Source organism: Mesoplodon bidens, assembly GCF_964165515.1.
Source record: "Mesoplodon bidens genome assembly, contig: HAP1_SCAFFOLD_46, whole genome shotgun sequence".
NCBI lineage: Eukaryota > Metazoa > Chordata > Mammalia > Artiodactyla > Ziphiidae > Mesoplodon > Mesoplodon bidens.
The window spans coordinates 1,476,782-1,492,968 of record NW_027672173.1 but is presented as its reverse complement, the minus strand read 5'-3'; positions in this window follow the sequence as shown (position 1 = coordinate 1,492,968).

Sequence of the window (16,187 nt, the reverse complement as noted above, 5' to 3'; positions counted from 1 at the left end):
GAATAGAACCCTGCCAGCCCCTCTTCTGCGTGCTCCCTCCCCACAAAGGGAACCCAACCTTGGCTTCTATTTTTTTCCTTTCCCCCCCTTCTTTTTTATTGACGTATAGTTGATTTACAATGTTGTGTTCCTTTCTCTTCTGTTAATTTCTTCTGTTAATTTCTGATTCAGTTTCATGTGTATTCTTTGTATATTTCATGTATAGTCTTTTTCCTATTCTTTTCCATTATGGTTGATCACAGGATACTGACTATAGTTCTCTGTGCTCTACAGTAGGTCCCTGCAGTTTATCCACCCTGTAGTTTGTATCTGCTAATCCCAAACTCCCAATCCTTCCCTGCCCCCAACCCCACTGAAAACCCCAAATCTGTCTTCTATGTCTGGGAGTCTCTTTCTGTTTTGCAGATATGTTCATTTGCATCGTACTTTAGAGTCCATGTATAAGGGCTATCATATGGTGAGAAATGTTATTTTTTAAATAGGCTTCCCAGGTCATCCTTATGCATGTGAATGTTTGAGAACTACTGTCTTCCACTGTAAAGTTATGGCATACTGGGGCTGAAAGAGGCCCCCCAGACCTCCTAGCCCAGTGGTTTTCCAACTTGGCTGCTGCACAGTAGAATTATTGGGTGAGATTTTTAAAACTCCCAGTGTTGGAGGGCTTTCCCCACTTAAATGTCATCAGAATCTCTGGGATTGGGGTCAGGCTATCAATGTTTTTTTGTTTGTTTGTTTGTTTTGAAGCTCCCCAGGGAACTCCCAACATACAACCAAGGGTAAGAATCACTGCAGCGGTCCAATCCATTGGTTTTACAGTTGGGGACCCCGTGGCTGCCCACCGAGGTACCATTACAGAGAGGCAGAGTGACCCAAGAGAGTCAGTGGCCCAGACAGGATAGGAACTCAGATTTCCTGACTCCTCGTTGGTGCTGCTTCTACCATAAAGATTGTGTCCCTTTGTTGAGCCAATGACAACCCTGATCCCCCCGTGTTCTGTTTTATCCTACACAAAGTAAAATAACTCCCAATGGTTTGATTTCCTTACAAGCCAGAGAGAGTTTCTGTTTTCATAAGGTGAACCTCTGACCCCAGCTATGGCCTGAAGCTCAGCCCCGGCTGCAGACTTGTCCTCCCTCCACCCTAAGTGCCCTGGAGAAGCCTTGCTGGGAAAACAGGCTTCTCTTTCTGGCAGTGGCTATGCACGTGTGACCTTCGAGCAAGCGACGAAAACCTTTTTCTGTGCTTATTTCCTTGCCTTCTACAGAGTGCCCATAACCAAAGCAAAGTGCTTTGCTGAGAAAAGGATTGTTTTTCAATAACATAGCCTCGTGCTAGGCACAGCACGGACACCCAATAAATACTTGATGAGTTAAGTAATTAATTCAGCAACGCAAGTATACACATCACACAGTCACTTCCCCCAGCTTGTCTTCTCCCCAAACTATTTACATATTAAATCTTATTTCAAAAGATTCGCAACCTCGCAATGAAAATTTCTGTAGAGTGCATCTATTTCCAGCCCTAGTGAATGGCTTAATGATACTTAATACCTATCTTGTACAACAAAATTTTGATTCTGGGGTCTCAGGCCAAAGCACAATTCGCAACCACAGAAGTCACTGTCAAGTCCCTACCAAGGGAGGGGACATAGAAAACACAAGATAGCATTTCTTTTGGAGTTGTATGGTTTCCTTTATTAGAGAAAGTAGGAATTGCCTCACTAGGGAAGGATCCAAGCCAACCGGGGCTTTGTCTACCTCCCAGTGGTCATGTGTGAGCCTTGTTGCTGAATGGGGAATGACTGAAGCGCCTAAAGACGGAGAGGATCTCACTGGCGGTCTTACTTAGAGTCCCCGAACTGGTGGCAGGCTGGCTCTTCCTCCGTCTGCGAGCTGTCCTCCCCTCCTTTGTCAACTTTGGGGTTTTCATGGCCGCATGAGGACCAGTGGGAGGATGCTTTCTGGGTCTTGCCCCTCGTGTCCTGTGGTGACCTTCACCTGTCCTGCGGTGATGGGAACTTTTCCTCGATGAAGACGTGTCCTTCTTTCCTTTTTTTCCTTCCAGGCTTCATCCCTGGGGTGGGAGACCTTCTGGCTTCCATCCCGTTCAGACGTGTAGCCTTCGCTCTGCAAGGTGGAGACCATGGGGGCTGCGACCTTCCCTTCAGCTCTTCCAGCAGCAGGCTTGCTGGTTGTGACTGCAGCTGGCAACACCATGCTCATGCTGCTCTCTGGACCATCTGCCCCCGTCGAGGATATGCTGGCAACACCCGCCGAGACCAGGTTCGTGTCCTGCAGGGATAGGCGGGCAGCACCTGCAGTGGCCTGGACGGATCCGCTTTCTCCTGGATCCTCGATGGTGGCTCCCGCCAGGCCCACGGTCATCCCTGCCGCCGATCCTTCGGCGCCTTTCAGGGCTGCAGGTGACCCACGGGGGGCATGATGGATTCCCTCTCCCCACACATAAGCACAAGACGTGACTCCAGTCACGTCACGAAGCTTGTGAAGCCCAACCTCATCCTGATCCCTTTCTCTGTGGAGCTCTGTGGTCTGAGCCAAGGGGAGGAGAGACAGGTAAGATAGAGATGACAGAAAGTGAGCTCAGAACTGTCCGCTCCTCTCTCATCCTGGAGCTGAGCAACTCAAGGCATTATACTTAGAATAACCTTTGAAATCACCCAGTCTAAGCTCCCATTGGATGCAAGACCCCATCTACTGCACCCCTGTCAAACGGCCACTACACTTTACTTGAACAGTCCCAGGGTCAGGGAGAGCACTGATACAATTCTCCACGATGATATACACTTTAAATTTATACCCTTGTGCTTCTCTCTCTGCAGGACAGATTCCTAGAAGTGGGGTTCCTGGGTCAAGGGATGCACACCTTGTACATTTTGGTGACTCCACGGGTTGGGCTGATTTGAGTCAGCGTGTCGGACTCCCGGGGAGACACAATGAAGGAAGGACTTCCTAACTGTGAATGATGTTCCCCACCTGCTGAGACTACCTGGGCTGGGGTAAGTGTTCAGGAAGAGACCAGACAGTCAGGATGCTGTAGAAGGGATTACAGCCCTGGTGATGAGACCAGTGCAGCCGAGATGATACCTAAGGTCTCTCTGAAATTCGGCCTCGTGGGACAAGGTGGAGAAGCACTCAGAACCTCTCCAGTGTGGTGACTCCCGTAGTGATAGCTCGTTTGTCCCTGACCCTTTTCAACGGTAGAAGGTATTTCCCAGGCGAGTCTCAGAGAGCACCAAAGGCTATGAAGGACCAGCTTTGCCCTGCTCTCCCGAAGCGCCCTGCCCCGTGTTCTTGAGTCCCTGTCGGTGCTTACCACTAGGATTTTGGCATCCTCTGAAGTCGCTGCATCTCCAGTTTGGAGCATCGGGGTACTGCTGTAACTGTCTACCGGTGGTCTCAGGATATAGACAAGCTTTTCCCAATAGGAAAAGAGGTCTTCTTGTGCGTCGGAAGAGGGGCACAGCTGCAGATAGAAAGTCCGGCCGGTAGCAAGATTCAGGCACAGCTGCTGTGTCTCCCGGTTGTGGATGGAGATCTTGACAAACTTCAAGGGGAGCAGCTTGGTGAGCTCTAGGGTCTTCACGGGCTTGCAACCTCTCCCCTTGGTGATCCCGGCACAGACTTTCCTTGGTCGGGCCAGCAGCATGACGTCAGGTAGTGGGAAGAGGGGGCTGGTGGATGCGACGCCCACAGTCACCGTTCGGACGCGGTTGTCTAGGTCAATCAGTTCTCCTTCCTTGCTGACCTGGATAAAGTCGCTCTCAAACATGGGAGCGTACTTGAAAATGTCATACTCTCCTCCCTCGTACAGTTGTCGTTGCCAGACCCCCATGGAGGTCCTCGACACCCCCACTGAACAGTAGCTATTGGCCGTGTAATGAGGTAAACTCTCACTGCTCATGGCTCTCTTCGTTCAAGACAGAGCCACCAGCCACAAATTGAGTCTCGGAGAGAGAGAGAGAGAGAAGGAAAACACCTCGTCACCTCCCTGCAGGACTCTGCCAGAGTCTCTTGACCCGACCCTATTTATACCGCAAGCCCTTTGTGACCCGTCACCATCGCATCACACACCCCTTTGTTGAGCCTCCAAGCCCCCACCCCCTTGGGGCAGACTCACCAGCCTCCCCCTAAACCAACCACCACGTCCATAGGGAACAGGCTGACCCTGCCAGGGTATAGGTGTGGGTAGGCTGGATAGTCTTTCTACTCAAAAGGCTGAGGAAACCCTCTTGCTTTTGTAAATATCTGGGTGGTTTCCAGTCTTGTTGTTGTTACAAATCTCCATCATCTTGGCGCTTCTGCTGAATGATGTCCTGGGGATAAAATCCTGGAAGTGGACCGTGTACTTGCTAAGGGCAGGCATCCTATGGGGATTGCTGTTCTCTGTGACCCCAGCGTATATAGCACAGTGCTGGCAGGAACTTAGAAAGAGTGCTACCTGTCAGAGTCCCATTGGTACTGTCATTTCCAGGATATGGAGAATTTTCTCACCCATTTTCTCTTTTCAAGGAGGCTAACGTTTTATATTTATATTTTTTTACAGTTTTAGAAACTGTTTTTCTTGTGAAATATAACACACATTCATGAAAGTGCACAAACCATAAATATATAGCTTAATGAGTAACAAGAAAGTGAGCAGCCTTGTAGCTGCCACCCAGAGCAAGGAATAGAACCCTGCCAGCCCCTCTTCTGCGTGCTCCCTCCCCACAAAGGGAACCCAACCTTGGCTTCTATTTTTTTCCTTTCCCCCCCTTCTTTTTTATTGACGTATAGTTGATTTACAATGTTGTGTTCCTTTCTCTTCTGTTAATTTCTTCTGTTAATTTCTGATTCAGTTTCATGTGTATTCTTTGTATATTTCATGTATAGTCTTTTTCCTATTCTTTTCCATTATGGTTGATCACAGGATACTGACTATAGTTCTCTGTGCTCTACAGTAGGTCCCTGCAGTTTATCCACCCTGTAGTTTGTATCTGCTAATCCCAAACTCCCAATCCTTCCCTGCCCCCAACCCCACTGAAAACCCCAAGTCTCTCTTCTATGTCTGGGAGTCTGTTTCTGTTTTGCAGATATGTTCATTTGCATCGTACTTTAGAGTCCATGTATAAGGGCTATCATATGGTGAGAAATGTTATTTTTTAAATAGGCTTCCCAGGTGATCCTTATGCATGTGTATGTTTGAGAACTACTGTCTTCCACTGTAAAGTTATGGCATACTGGGGCTGAAAGAGGCCCCCCAGACCTCCTAGCCCAGTGGTTTTCCAACTTGGCTGCTGCACAGTAGAATTATTGGGTGACATTTTTAAAACTCCCAGTGTTGGAGGGCTTACCCCACTTAAATGTCATCAGAATCTCTGGGATTGGGGTCATGCTATCAATGTTTTTTTGTTTGTTTGTTTGTTTTGAAGCTCCCCAGGGAACTCCCAACATACAACCAAGGGTAAGAATCACTGCAGCGGTCCAATCCATTGGTTTTACAGTTGGGGACCCCGTGGCTGCCCACCGAGGTACCATTACAGAGAGGCAGAGTGACCCAAGAGAGTCAGTGGCCCAGACAGGATAGGAACTCAGATTTCCTGACTCCTCGTTGGTGCTGCTTCTACCATAAAGATTGTGTCCCTTTGTTGAGCCAATGACAACCCTGATCCCCCCGTGTTCTCTTTTATCCTACACAAAGTAAAATAACTCCCAATGGTTTGATTTCCTTACAAGCCAGAGAGAGTTTCTGTTTTCATAAGGTGAACCTCTGACCCCAGCTATGGCCTGAAGCTCAGCCCCGGCTGCAGACTTGTCCTCCCTCCACCCTAAGTGCCCTGGAGAAGCCTTGCTGGGAAAACAGGCTTCTCTTTCTGGCAGTGGCTATGCACGTGTGACCTTCGAGCAAGCGACGAAAACCTTTTTCTGTGCTTATTTCCTTGCCTTCTACAGAGTGCCCATAACCAAACCAAAGTGCTTTGCTGAGAAAAGGATGGTTGCTCAATAACATAGCCTCGTGCTAGGCACAGAACGGACAGCCAATAAATACTTGATGAGTTAAGTAATTAATTCAGCAACGCAAGTATACACATCACACAGTCACTTCCCCCACCTTGTCTTCTCCCCAAGCTATTTACATATTAAATCTTATTTCAAAAGATTCGCAACCTCGCAATCAAAATTTCTGTAGAGTGCATCTATTTCCAGCCCTAGTGAATGGCTTAATGATACTTAATACCTATCTTGTACAACAAAATTTTGATTCTGGGGTCTCAGGCCAAAGCACAATTCGCACCACAGAAGTCACTGTCAAGTCCCTACCAGGCGAGGGGACATAGAAAACACAAGATAGCATTTCTTTTGGAGTTGTATGGTTTCCTTTATTAGAGAAAGTAGGAATTGCCTCTCTAGGGAAGGATCCAAGCCAACCGGGGCTTTGTCTACCTCCCAGTGGTCATGTGTGAGCCTTGTTGCTGAATGGGGAATGACTGAAGCCCCTAAAGACGGAGAGGATCTCACTGGTGGTCTTACTTAGAGTCCCCGAACTGGTGGCGGGCTGGCTCTTCCTCCGTCTGTGAGCTGTCCTCCCCTCCTTTGTCAACTTTGGGGTTTTCATGGCTGCATGAGGACCAGTGGGAGGATGCTTTCTTGGTCTTGTCCCCTCGTGTCCTGTGGTGACATTCACCTGTCCTGCGGTGATGGGAACTTTTCCTCGATGAAGACGTGTCCTTCTTTCCTTTTTTTCCTTCCAGGCTTCATCCCTGGGGTGGGAGACCTTCTGGCTTCCATCCCGTTCAGACGTGTAGCCTTTGTTCTGCAAGGTGGAGACCACGGGGGCTGCGACCTTCCCTTCAGCTCTTCCAGCAGCAGGCTTGCTGGTTGTGACTGCAGCTGGCAACACCATGCTCATGCTGCTCTCTGGACCATATGCCCCCGTCGAGATTGTGCTGGCAACACCCGCCGAGACAAGGTTCGTGTCCTGCAGGGATAGGCGGGCAGCACCTGCAGTGGCCTGGCCGGATCCGCTTTCTCCTGGATCCTCGATGGTGGCTCCCGCCAGGCCCACGGTCATCCCTGCCACCGATCCTTCGGCGCCTTTCAGGGCTGCAGTTGATCCATGGGGGCATGATGGATTCCCTCTCCCACCACATAAGCACAAGACGTGGCTCCAGTCACGTCACGAAGCTTGTGAAGCCCAACCTCATCCTGATCCCTTTCTCTGTGGAGCTCTGAGGTCTGAGCCAAGGGGAGGAGAGACAGGTAAGATAGAGATGACAGAAACTGAGCTCAGAACTGTCCGCTCCTCTCTCATCCTGGAGCTGAGCAACTCAAGGCCTTATACTTAGAATAACCTTTGAAATCACCCAGTCTAAGCTCCCATTGGATGCAAGACCCCATCTACTGCACCCCTGTCAAACGGCCACTCCACTTTACTTGAACAGTCCCAGGGTCAGGGAGAGCACTGAAACAATTCTCCATGATGATATACACTTTAACTTTATACCCTTGTGCTTCTCTCTCTGCAGGACAGATTCCTAGAAGTGGGGTTCCTGGGTCAAGGGATGCACACCTTGTACATTTTGGTGACTCCACGGGTTGGGCTGATTTGAGTCAGCGTGTCGGACTCCCGGGGAGACACAATGAAGGAAGGACTTCCTAACTGTGAATGATGTTCCCCACCTGCTGAGACTACCTGGGCTGGGGTAAGTGTTCAGGAAGAGACCAGACAGTCAGGATGCTGTAGAAGGGATTACAGCCCTGGTGATGAGACCAGTGCAGCCGAGATGATACCTAAGGTCTCTCTGAAACTCGGCCTCGTGGGACAAGTTGGAGAAGCACTCGGAACCTCTCCCGTGTGGTGACTCCCGTAGTGATAGCTCATTTGTCCCTGACCCTTTTCAACGGTAGAAGGTATTTCCCAGGCGAGTCTCAGAGAGCACCAAAGGCTATGAAGGACCAGCTTTGCCTTGCTCTCCCGAAGCGCCCTGCCACGTGTTCTTGAGTCCCTGTCGGTACTTACCACTAGGATTTTGGCATCCTCTGTAGTCGCTGCATCTCCAGTTTGGAGCATCGGGGTACTGCTGTAACTGTCTACCGGTGGTCTCAGGATATAGACAAGCTTTTCCCAATAGGAAAAGAGGTCTTCTTGTGCATCGGAAGAGGGGCACAGCTGCAGATAGAAAGTCCGGCCGGTAGCAAGATTCAGGCACAGCTGCTGTTTCTCCCGGTTGTGGATGGAGATCTTGACAAACTTCAAGGGGAGCAGCTTGGTGAGCTCTAGGGTCTTCACGGGCTTGCAACCTCTCCCCTTGGTGATCCCGGCACAGACATTCCTTGGTCGGGCCAGCAGCATGACGTCAGGTAGTGGGAACAGGGGGCTGGTGGTTGCGACGCCCACAGTCACCGTTCGGACGCGGTTGTCTAGGTCAATCAGTTCTCCTTCCTTGCTGACCTGGATAAAGTCGCTCTCAAACATGGGAGCATACTTGAAAATGTCATACTCTCCTCCCTCGTACAGTTGTCGTTGCAGGACACCCATGGAGGTCCTCGACACCCCCACTGAACAGTAGCTATTGGCCGTGTAATGAGGTAAACTCTCACTGCTCATGGCTCTCTTCGTTCAAGACAGAGCCACCAGCCACAAATTGAGTCTCGGAGAGAGAGAGAGAGAGGGAACGAAAGCACCTCGTCACCTCCCTGCAGGACTCTGCCAGAGTCTCTTGACCCGACCCTATTTATACCGCAAGCCCTTTGTGACCCGTCACCATCGCATCACACACCCCTTTGTTGAGCCTCCAAGCCCCCACCCCCTTGGGGCAGGCTCACCAGCCTCCCCCTAAACCAACCACCACGTCCATAGGGAACAGGCTGACCCTGCCAGGGTATAGGTGTGGGTAGGCTGGATGGTCTTTCTACTCAAAAGGCTGAGAAAACCCTCCTGCTTTTGTAAATATCTGGGTGGTTTCCAGTCTTGTTGTTGTTACAAATCTCCATCATCTTGGCGCTTCTGCTGAATGATGTCCTGGGGATAAATTCCTGGAAGTGGACCGTGTACTTGCTAAGGGCAGGCATCCTATGGGGATTGCTGTTCTCTGTGCCCCCAGCGTATATAGCACAGTGCTGGCAGGAACTTAGAAAGAGTGCTACCTGTCAGAGTCCCATTGGTACTGTCATTTCCAGGATATGGAGAATTTTCTCACCCATTTTCTCTTTTCAAGGAGGCTAACGTTTTATATTTATATTTTTTTTTACAGTTTTAGAAACTGTTTTTCTTGTGAAATATAACACACATTCATGAAAGTGCACAAACCATAAATATATAGCTTAATGAGTAACAAGAAAGTGAGCAGCCTTGTAGCTGTCACCCAGAGCAAGGAATAGAACCCTGCCAGCCCCTCTTCTGCGTGCTCCCTCCCCACAAAGGGAACCCAACCTTGGCTTCTATTTTTTTCCTTTCCCCCCTTCTTTTTTATTGACGTATAGTTGATTTACAATGTTGTGTTCATTTCTCTTGTGTTAATTTCTTCTGTTAATTTCTGATTCAGTTTCGTGTGTATTCTTTGTATATTTCATGTATAGTCTTTTTCCTATTCTTTTCCATTATGGTTGATCACAGGATACTGACTATAGTTCTCTGTGCTCTACAGTAGGACCCTGCTGTTTATCCACCCTGTAGTTTGTATCTGCTAATCCCAAACTCCCAATCCTTCCCTGCCCCCAACCCCACTGAAAACCCCAAGTCTCTCTTCTATGTCTGGGAGTCTGTTTCTGTTTTGCAGATATGTTCATTTGCATCGTACTTTAGAGTCCATGTGTAAGGGCTATCATATGGTGAGAAATGTTATTTTTAAATAGGCTTCCCAGGTGATCCTTATGCATGTGAATGTTTGAGAACTACTGTCTTCCACTGTAAAGTTATGGCATACTGGGGCTGAAAGAGGCCCCCCAGAACTCCTAGCCCAGTTGTTTTCCAACTTGGCTGCTGCACAGTAGAATTATTGGGTGAGATTTTTAAAACTCCCTGTGATGGAGGGCTTACCCCACTTAAATGTCATCAGAATCTCTGGGATTGGGGTCAGGCTATCAATGTTTTTTTGTTTGTTTGTTTGTTTGTTTTGAAGCTCCCCAGGGAACTCCCAACATACAACCAAGGGTAAGAATCACTGCAGCGGTCCAATCCATTGGTTTTACAGTTGGGGACCCCGTGGCTGCCCACCGAGGTACCATTACAGAGAGGCAGAGTGACCCAAGAGAGTCAGTGGCCCAGACAGGATAGGAACTCAGATTTCCTGACTCCTCGTTGGTGCTGCTTCTACCATAAAGATTGTGTCCCTTTGTTGAGCCAATGACAACCCTGATCCCCCCGTGTTCTGTTTTATCCTACACAAAGTAAAATAACTCCCAATGGTTTGATTGCCTTACAAGCCAGAGAGAGTTTCTGTTTTCATAAGGTGAACCTCTGACCCCAGCTATGGCCTGAAGCTCAGCCCCGGCTGCAGACTTGTCCTCCCTCCACCCTAAGTGCCCTGGAGAAGCCTTGCTGGGAAAACAGGCTTCTCTTTCTGGCAGTGGCTATGCACGTGTGACCTTCGAGCAAGCGACGAAAACCTTTTTCTGTGCTTATTTCCTTGCCTTCTACAGAGTGCCCATAACCAAACCAAAGTGCTTTGCTGAGAAAAGGATTGTTTTTCAATAACATAGCCTCGTGCTAGGCACAGCACGGACACCCAATAAATACTTGATGAGTTAAGTAATTAATTCAGCAACGCAAGTATACACATCACACAGTCACTTCCCCCAGCTTGTCTTCTCCCCAAACTATTTACATATTAAATCTTATTTCAAAAGATTCGCAACCTCGCAATGAAAATTTCTGTAGGGTGCATCTATTTCCAGCCCTAGTGAATGGCTTAATGATACTTAATACCTATCTTGTACAACAAAATTTTGATTCTGGGGTCTCAGGCCAAAGCACAATTCGCACCACAGAAGTCACTGTCAAGTCACTACCAGGCGAGGGGACATAGAAAACACAAGATCGCATTTCTTTTGGAGTTGTATGGTTTCCTTTATTAGAGAAAGTAGGAATTGCCTCTCTAGGGAAGGATCCAAGCCAACCGGGGCTTTGCCTACCTCCCAGTGGTCATGTGTGAGCCTTGGTGCTGAATGGGGAATGACTGAAGCGCCTAAAGACGGTGCGGATCTCACTGGCGGTCTTACTTAGAGTCCCCGAACTGGTGGCGGGCTGGCTCTTCCTCCGTCTGCGAGCTGTCCTCCCCTCCTTTGTCAACTTTGGGGTTTTCATGGCCGCATGAGGACCAGTGGGAGGATGCTTTCTGGGTCTTGTCCCCTCGTGCCCTGTGGTGACCTTCACCTGTCCTGCGGTGATGGGAACTTTTCCTCGATGAAGACGTGTCCTTCTTTCCTTTTTTTCCTTCCAGGCTTCATCCCTGGGGTGGGAGACCTTCTGGCTTCCATCCCGTTCAGACGTGTAGCCTTTGTTCTGCAAGGTGGAGACCACGGGGGCTGCGACCTTCCCTTCAGCTCTTCCAGCAGCAGGCTTGCTGGTTGTGACTGCAGCTGGCAACACCATGCTCATGCTGCTCTCTGGACCATATGCCCCGGTCGAGATTGTGCTGGCAACAACCGCCGAGACAAGGTTCGTGTCCTGCAGGGATAGGCGGGCAGCACCTGCAGTGGCCTGGCCGGATCCGCTTTCTCCTGGATCCTCGATGGTGGCTCCCGCCAGGCCCACGGTCATCCCTGCCACCGATCCTTCGGCGCCTTTCAGGGCTGCAGTTGATCCATGGGGGCATGATGGATTCCCTCTCCCCCCACATAAGCACATGACGTGGCTCCAGTCACGTCACGAAGCTTGTGAAGCCCAACCTCATCCTGATCCCTTTCTCTGTGGAGCTCTGTGGTCTGAGCCAAGGGGAGGAGAGACAGGTAAGATAGAGATGACAGAAAGTGAGCTCAGAACTGTCCGCTCCTCTCTCATCCTGGAGCTGAGCAACTCAAGGCCTTATACTTAGAATAACCTTTGAAATCACCCAGTCTAAGCTCCCATTGGATGCAAGACCCCATCTACTGCACCCCTGTCAAACGGCCACTCCACTTTACTTGAACAGTCCCAGGGTCAGGGAGAGCACTGAAACAATTCTCCATGATGATATACACTTTAACTTTATACCCTTGTGCTTCTCTCTCTGCAGGACAGGTTCCTAGAAGTGGGGTTCCTGGGTCAAGGGATGCACACCTTGTACATTTTGTTGACTCCACGGGTTGGGCTGATTTGAGTCAGCGTGTCGGAGTCCCGGGGAGACACAATGAAGGAAGGACTTCCTAACTGTGAATGATGTTACCCACCTGCTGAGACTACCTGGGATGGGGTAAGTGTTCAGGAAGAGACCAGACAGTCAGGATGCTGTAGAAGGGATTACAGCCCTGGTGATGAGACCAGTGCAGCCGAGATGATACCTAAGGTCTCTCTGAAACTCGGCCTCGTGGGACAAGGTGGAGAAGCACTCGGAACCTCTCCCGTGTGGTGACTCCCGTAGTGATAGCTCATTTGTCCCTGACCATTTTCAAAGGTAGAAGGTATTTCCCAGGCGAGTCTCAGAGAGCACCAAAGGCTATGAAGGACCAGCTTTGCCCTGCTCTCCCGAAGCGCCCTGCCCCGTGTTCTTGAGTCCCTGTCGGTGCTTACCACTAGGATTTTGGCATCCTCTGAAGTCGCTGCATATCCAGTTTGGAGCATCGGGGTACTGCTGTAACTGTGTACCGGTGGTCTCAGGATATAGACAAGCTTTTCCCAATAGGAAAAGAGGTCTTCTTGTGCGTCGGAAGAGGGGCACAGCTGCAGATAGAAAGTCCGGCCGGTAGCAAGATTCAGGCACAGCTGCTGTTTCTCCCGGTTGTGGATGGAGATCTTGACAAACTTCAAGGGGAGCAGCTTGGTGAGCTCTAGGGTCTTCACGGGCTTGCAACCTCTCCCCTTGGTGATCCCGGCACAGACTTTCCTTGGTCAGGCCAGCAGCATGACGTCAGGTAGTGGGAAGAGGGGGCTGGTGGATGCGACGCCCACAGTCACCGTTCGGACGCGGTTGTCTAGGTCAATCAGTTCTCCTTCCTTGCTGACCTGGATAAAGTCGCTCTCAAACATGGGAGCGTACTTGAAAATGTCATACTCTCCTCCCTCGTACAGTTGTCGTTGCAGGACCCCCATGGAGGTCCTCGACACCCCCACTGAACAGTAGCTATTGGCCGTGTAATGAGGTAAACTCTCACTGCTCATGGCTCTCTTCGTTCAAGACAGAGCCACCAGCCACAAATTGAGTCTCGGAGAGAGAGAGAGAGAGAACGAAAGCACCTCGTCACCTCCCTGCAGGACTCTGCCAGAGTCTCTTGACCCGACACTATTTATACCGCAAGCCCTTTGTGACCCGTCACCATCGCATCACACACCCCTTTGTTGAGCCTCCAAGCCCCCACCCCCTTGGGGTAGGCTCACCAGCCTCCCCCTAAACCAACCACCACGTCCATAGGGAGCAGGCTGACCCTGCCAGGGTATAGGTGTGGGTAGGCTGGATAGTCTTTCTACTCAAAAGGCTGAGGAAACCCTCCTGCTTTTGTAAATATCTGGGTGGTTTCCAGTCTTGTTGTTGTTACAAATCTCCATCATCTTGGCGCTTCTGCTGAATGATGTCCTGGGGATAAAATCCTGGAAGTGGACCGTGTACTTGCTAAGGGCAGGCATCCTATGGGGATTGCTGTTCTCTGTGCCCCCAGCGTATATAGCACAGTGCTGGCAGGAACTTAGAAAGAGTGCTACCTGTCAGAGTCCCATTGGTACTGTCATTTCCAGGATATGGAGAATTTTCTCACCCATTTTCTCTTTTCAAGGAGGCTAACGTTTTATATTTATATTTTTTTACAGTTTTAGAAACTGTTTTTCTTGTGAAATATAACACACATTCATGAAAGTGCACAAACCATAAATATATAGCTTAATGAGTAACAAGAAAGTGAGCAGCCTTGTAGCTGCCACCCAGAGCAAGGAATAGAACCCTGCCAGCCCATCTTCTGCGTGCTCCCTCCCCACAAAGGGAACCCAACCTTGGCTTCTATTTTTTTCCTTTCCCCCCCTTCTTTTTTATTGACGTATAGTTGATTTACAATGTTGTGTTCCTTTCTCTTCTGTTAATTTCTTCTGTTAATTTCTGATTCAGTTTCATGTGTATTCTTTGTATATTTCATGTATAGTCTTTTTCCTATTCTTTTCCATTATGGTTGATCACAGGATACTGACTATAGTTCTCTGTGCTCTACAGTAGGTCCCTGCAGTTTATCCACCCTGTAGTTTGTATCTGCTAATCCCAAACTCCCAATCCTTCCCTGCCCCCAACCCCACTGAAAACCCCAAGTCTGTCTTCTATGTCTGGGAGTCTCTTTCTGTTTTGCAGATATGTTCATTTGCATCGTACTTTAGAGTCCATGTATAAGGGCTATCATATGGTGAGAAATGTTATTTTTTAAATAGGCTTCCCAGGTCATCCTTATGCATGTGAATGTTTGAGAACTACTGTCTTCCACTGTAAAGTTATGGCATACTGGGGCTGAAAGAGGCCCCCCAGACCTCCTAGCCCAGTGGTTTTCCAACTTGGCTGCTGCACAGTAGAATTATTGGGTGAGATTTTTAAAACTCCCAGTGTTGGAGGGCTTTCCCCACTTAAATGTCATCAGAATCTCTGGGATTGGGGTCAGGCTATCAATGTTTTTTTGTTTGTTTGTTTGTTTTGAAGCTCCCCAGGGAACTCCCAACATACAACCAAGGGTAAGAATCACTGCAGCGGTCCAATCCATTGGTTTTACAGTTGGGGACCCCGTGGCTGCCCACCGAGGTACCATTACAGAGAGGCAGAGTGACCCAAGAGAGTCAGTGGCCCAGACAGGATAGGAACTCAGATTTCCTGACTCCTCGTTGGTGCTGCTTCTACCATAAAGATTGTGTCCCTTTGTTGAGCCAATGACAACCCTGATCCCCCCGTGTTCTGTTTTATCCTACACAAAGTAAAATAACTCCCAATGGTTTGATTTCCTTACAAGCCAGAGAGAGTTTCTGTTTTCATAAGGTGAACCTCTGACCCCAGCTATGGCCTGAAGCTCAGCCCCGGCTACAGACTTGTCCTCCCTCCACCCTAAGTGCCCTGGAGAAGCCTTGCTGGGAAAACAGGCTTCTCTTTCTGGCAGTGGCTATGCACGTGTGACCTTCGAGCAAGCGACGAAAACCTTTTTCTGTGCTTATTTCCTTGCCTTCTACAGAGTGCCCATAACCAAACCAAAGTGCTTTGCTGAGAAAAGGATTGTTTTTCAATAACATAGCCTCGTGCTAGGCACAGCACGGACACCCAATAAATACTTGATGAGTTAAGTAATTAATTCAGCAACGCAAGTATACACATCACACAGTCACTTCCCCCAGCTTGTCTTCTCCCCAAACTATTTACATATTAAATCTTATTTCAAAAGATTCGCAACCTCGCAATGAAAATTTCTGTAGAGTGCATCTATTTCCAGCCCTAGTGAATGGCTTAATGATACTTAATACCTATCTTGTACAACAAAATTTTGATTCTGGGGTCTCAGGCCAAAGCACAATTCGCAACCACAGAAGTCACTGTCAAGTCCCTACCAAGGGAGGGGACATAGAAAACACAAGATAGCATTTCTTTTGGAGTTGTATGGTTTCCTTTATTAGAGAAAGTAGGAATTGCCTCACTAGGGAAGGATCCAAGCCAACCGGGGCTTTGTCTACCTCCCAGTGGTCATGTGTGAGCCTTGTTGCTGAATGGGGAATGACTGAAGCGCCTAAAGACGGAGAGGATCTCACTGGCGGTCTTACTTAGAGTCCCCGAACTGGTGGCGGGCTGGCTCTTCCTCCGTCTGCGAGCTGTCCTCCCCTCCTTTGTCAACTTTGGGGTTTTCATGGCCGCATGAGGACCAGTGGGAGGATGCTTTCTGGGTCTTGCCCCTCGTGTCCTGTGGTGACCTTCACCTGTCCTGCGGTGATGGGAACTTTTCCTCGATGAAGACGTGTCCTTCTTTCCTTTTTTTCCTTCCAGGCTTCATCCCTGGGGTGGGAGACCTTCTGGCTTCCATCCCGTTCAGACGTGTAGCCTTCGCTCTGCA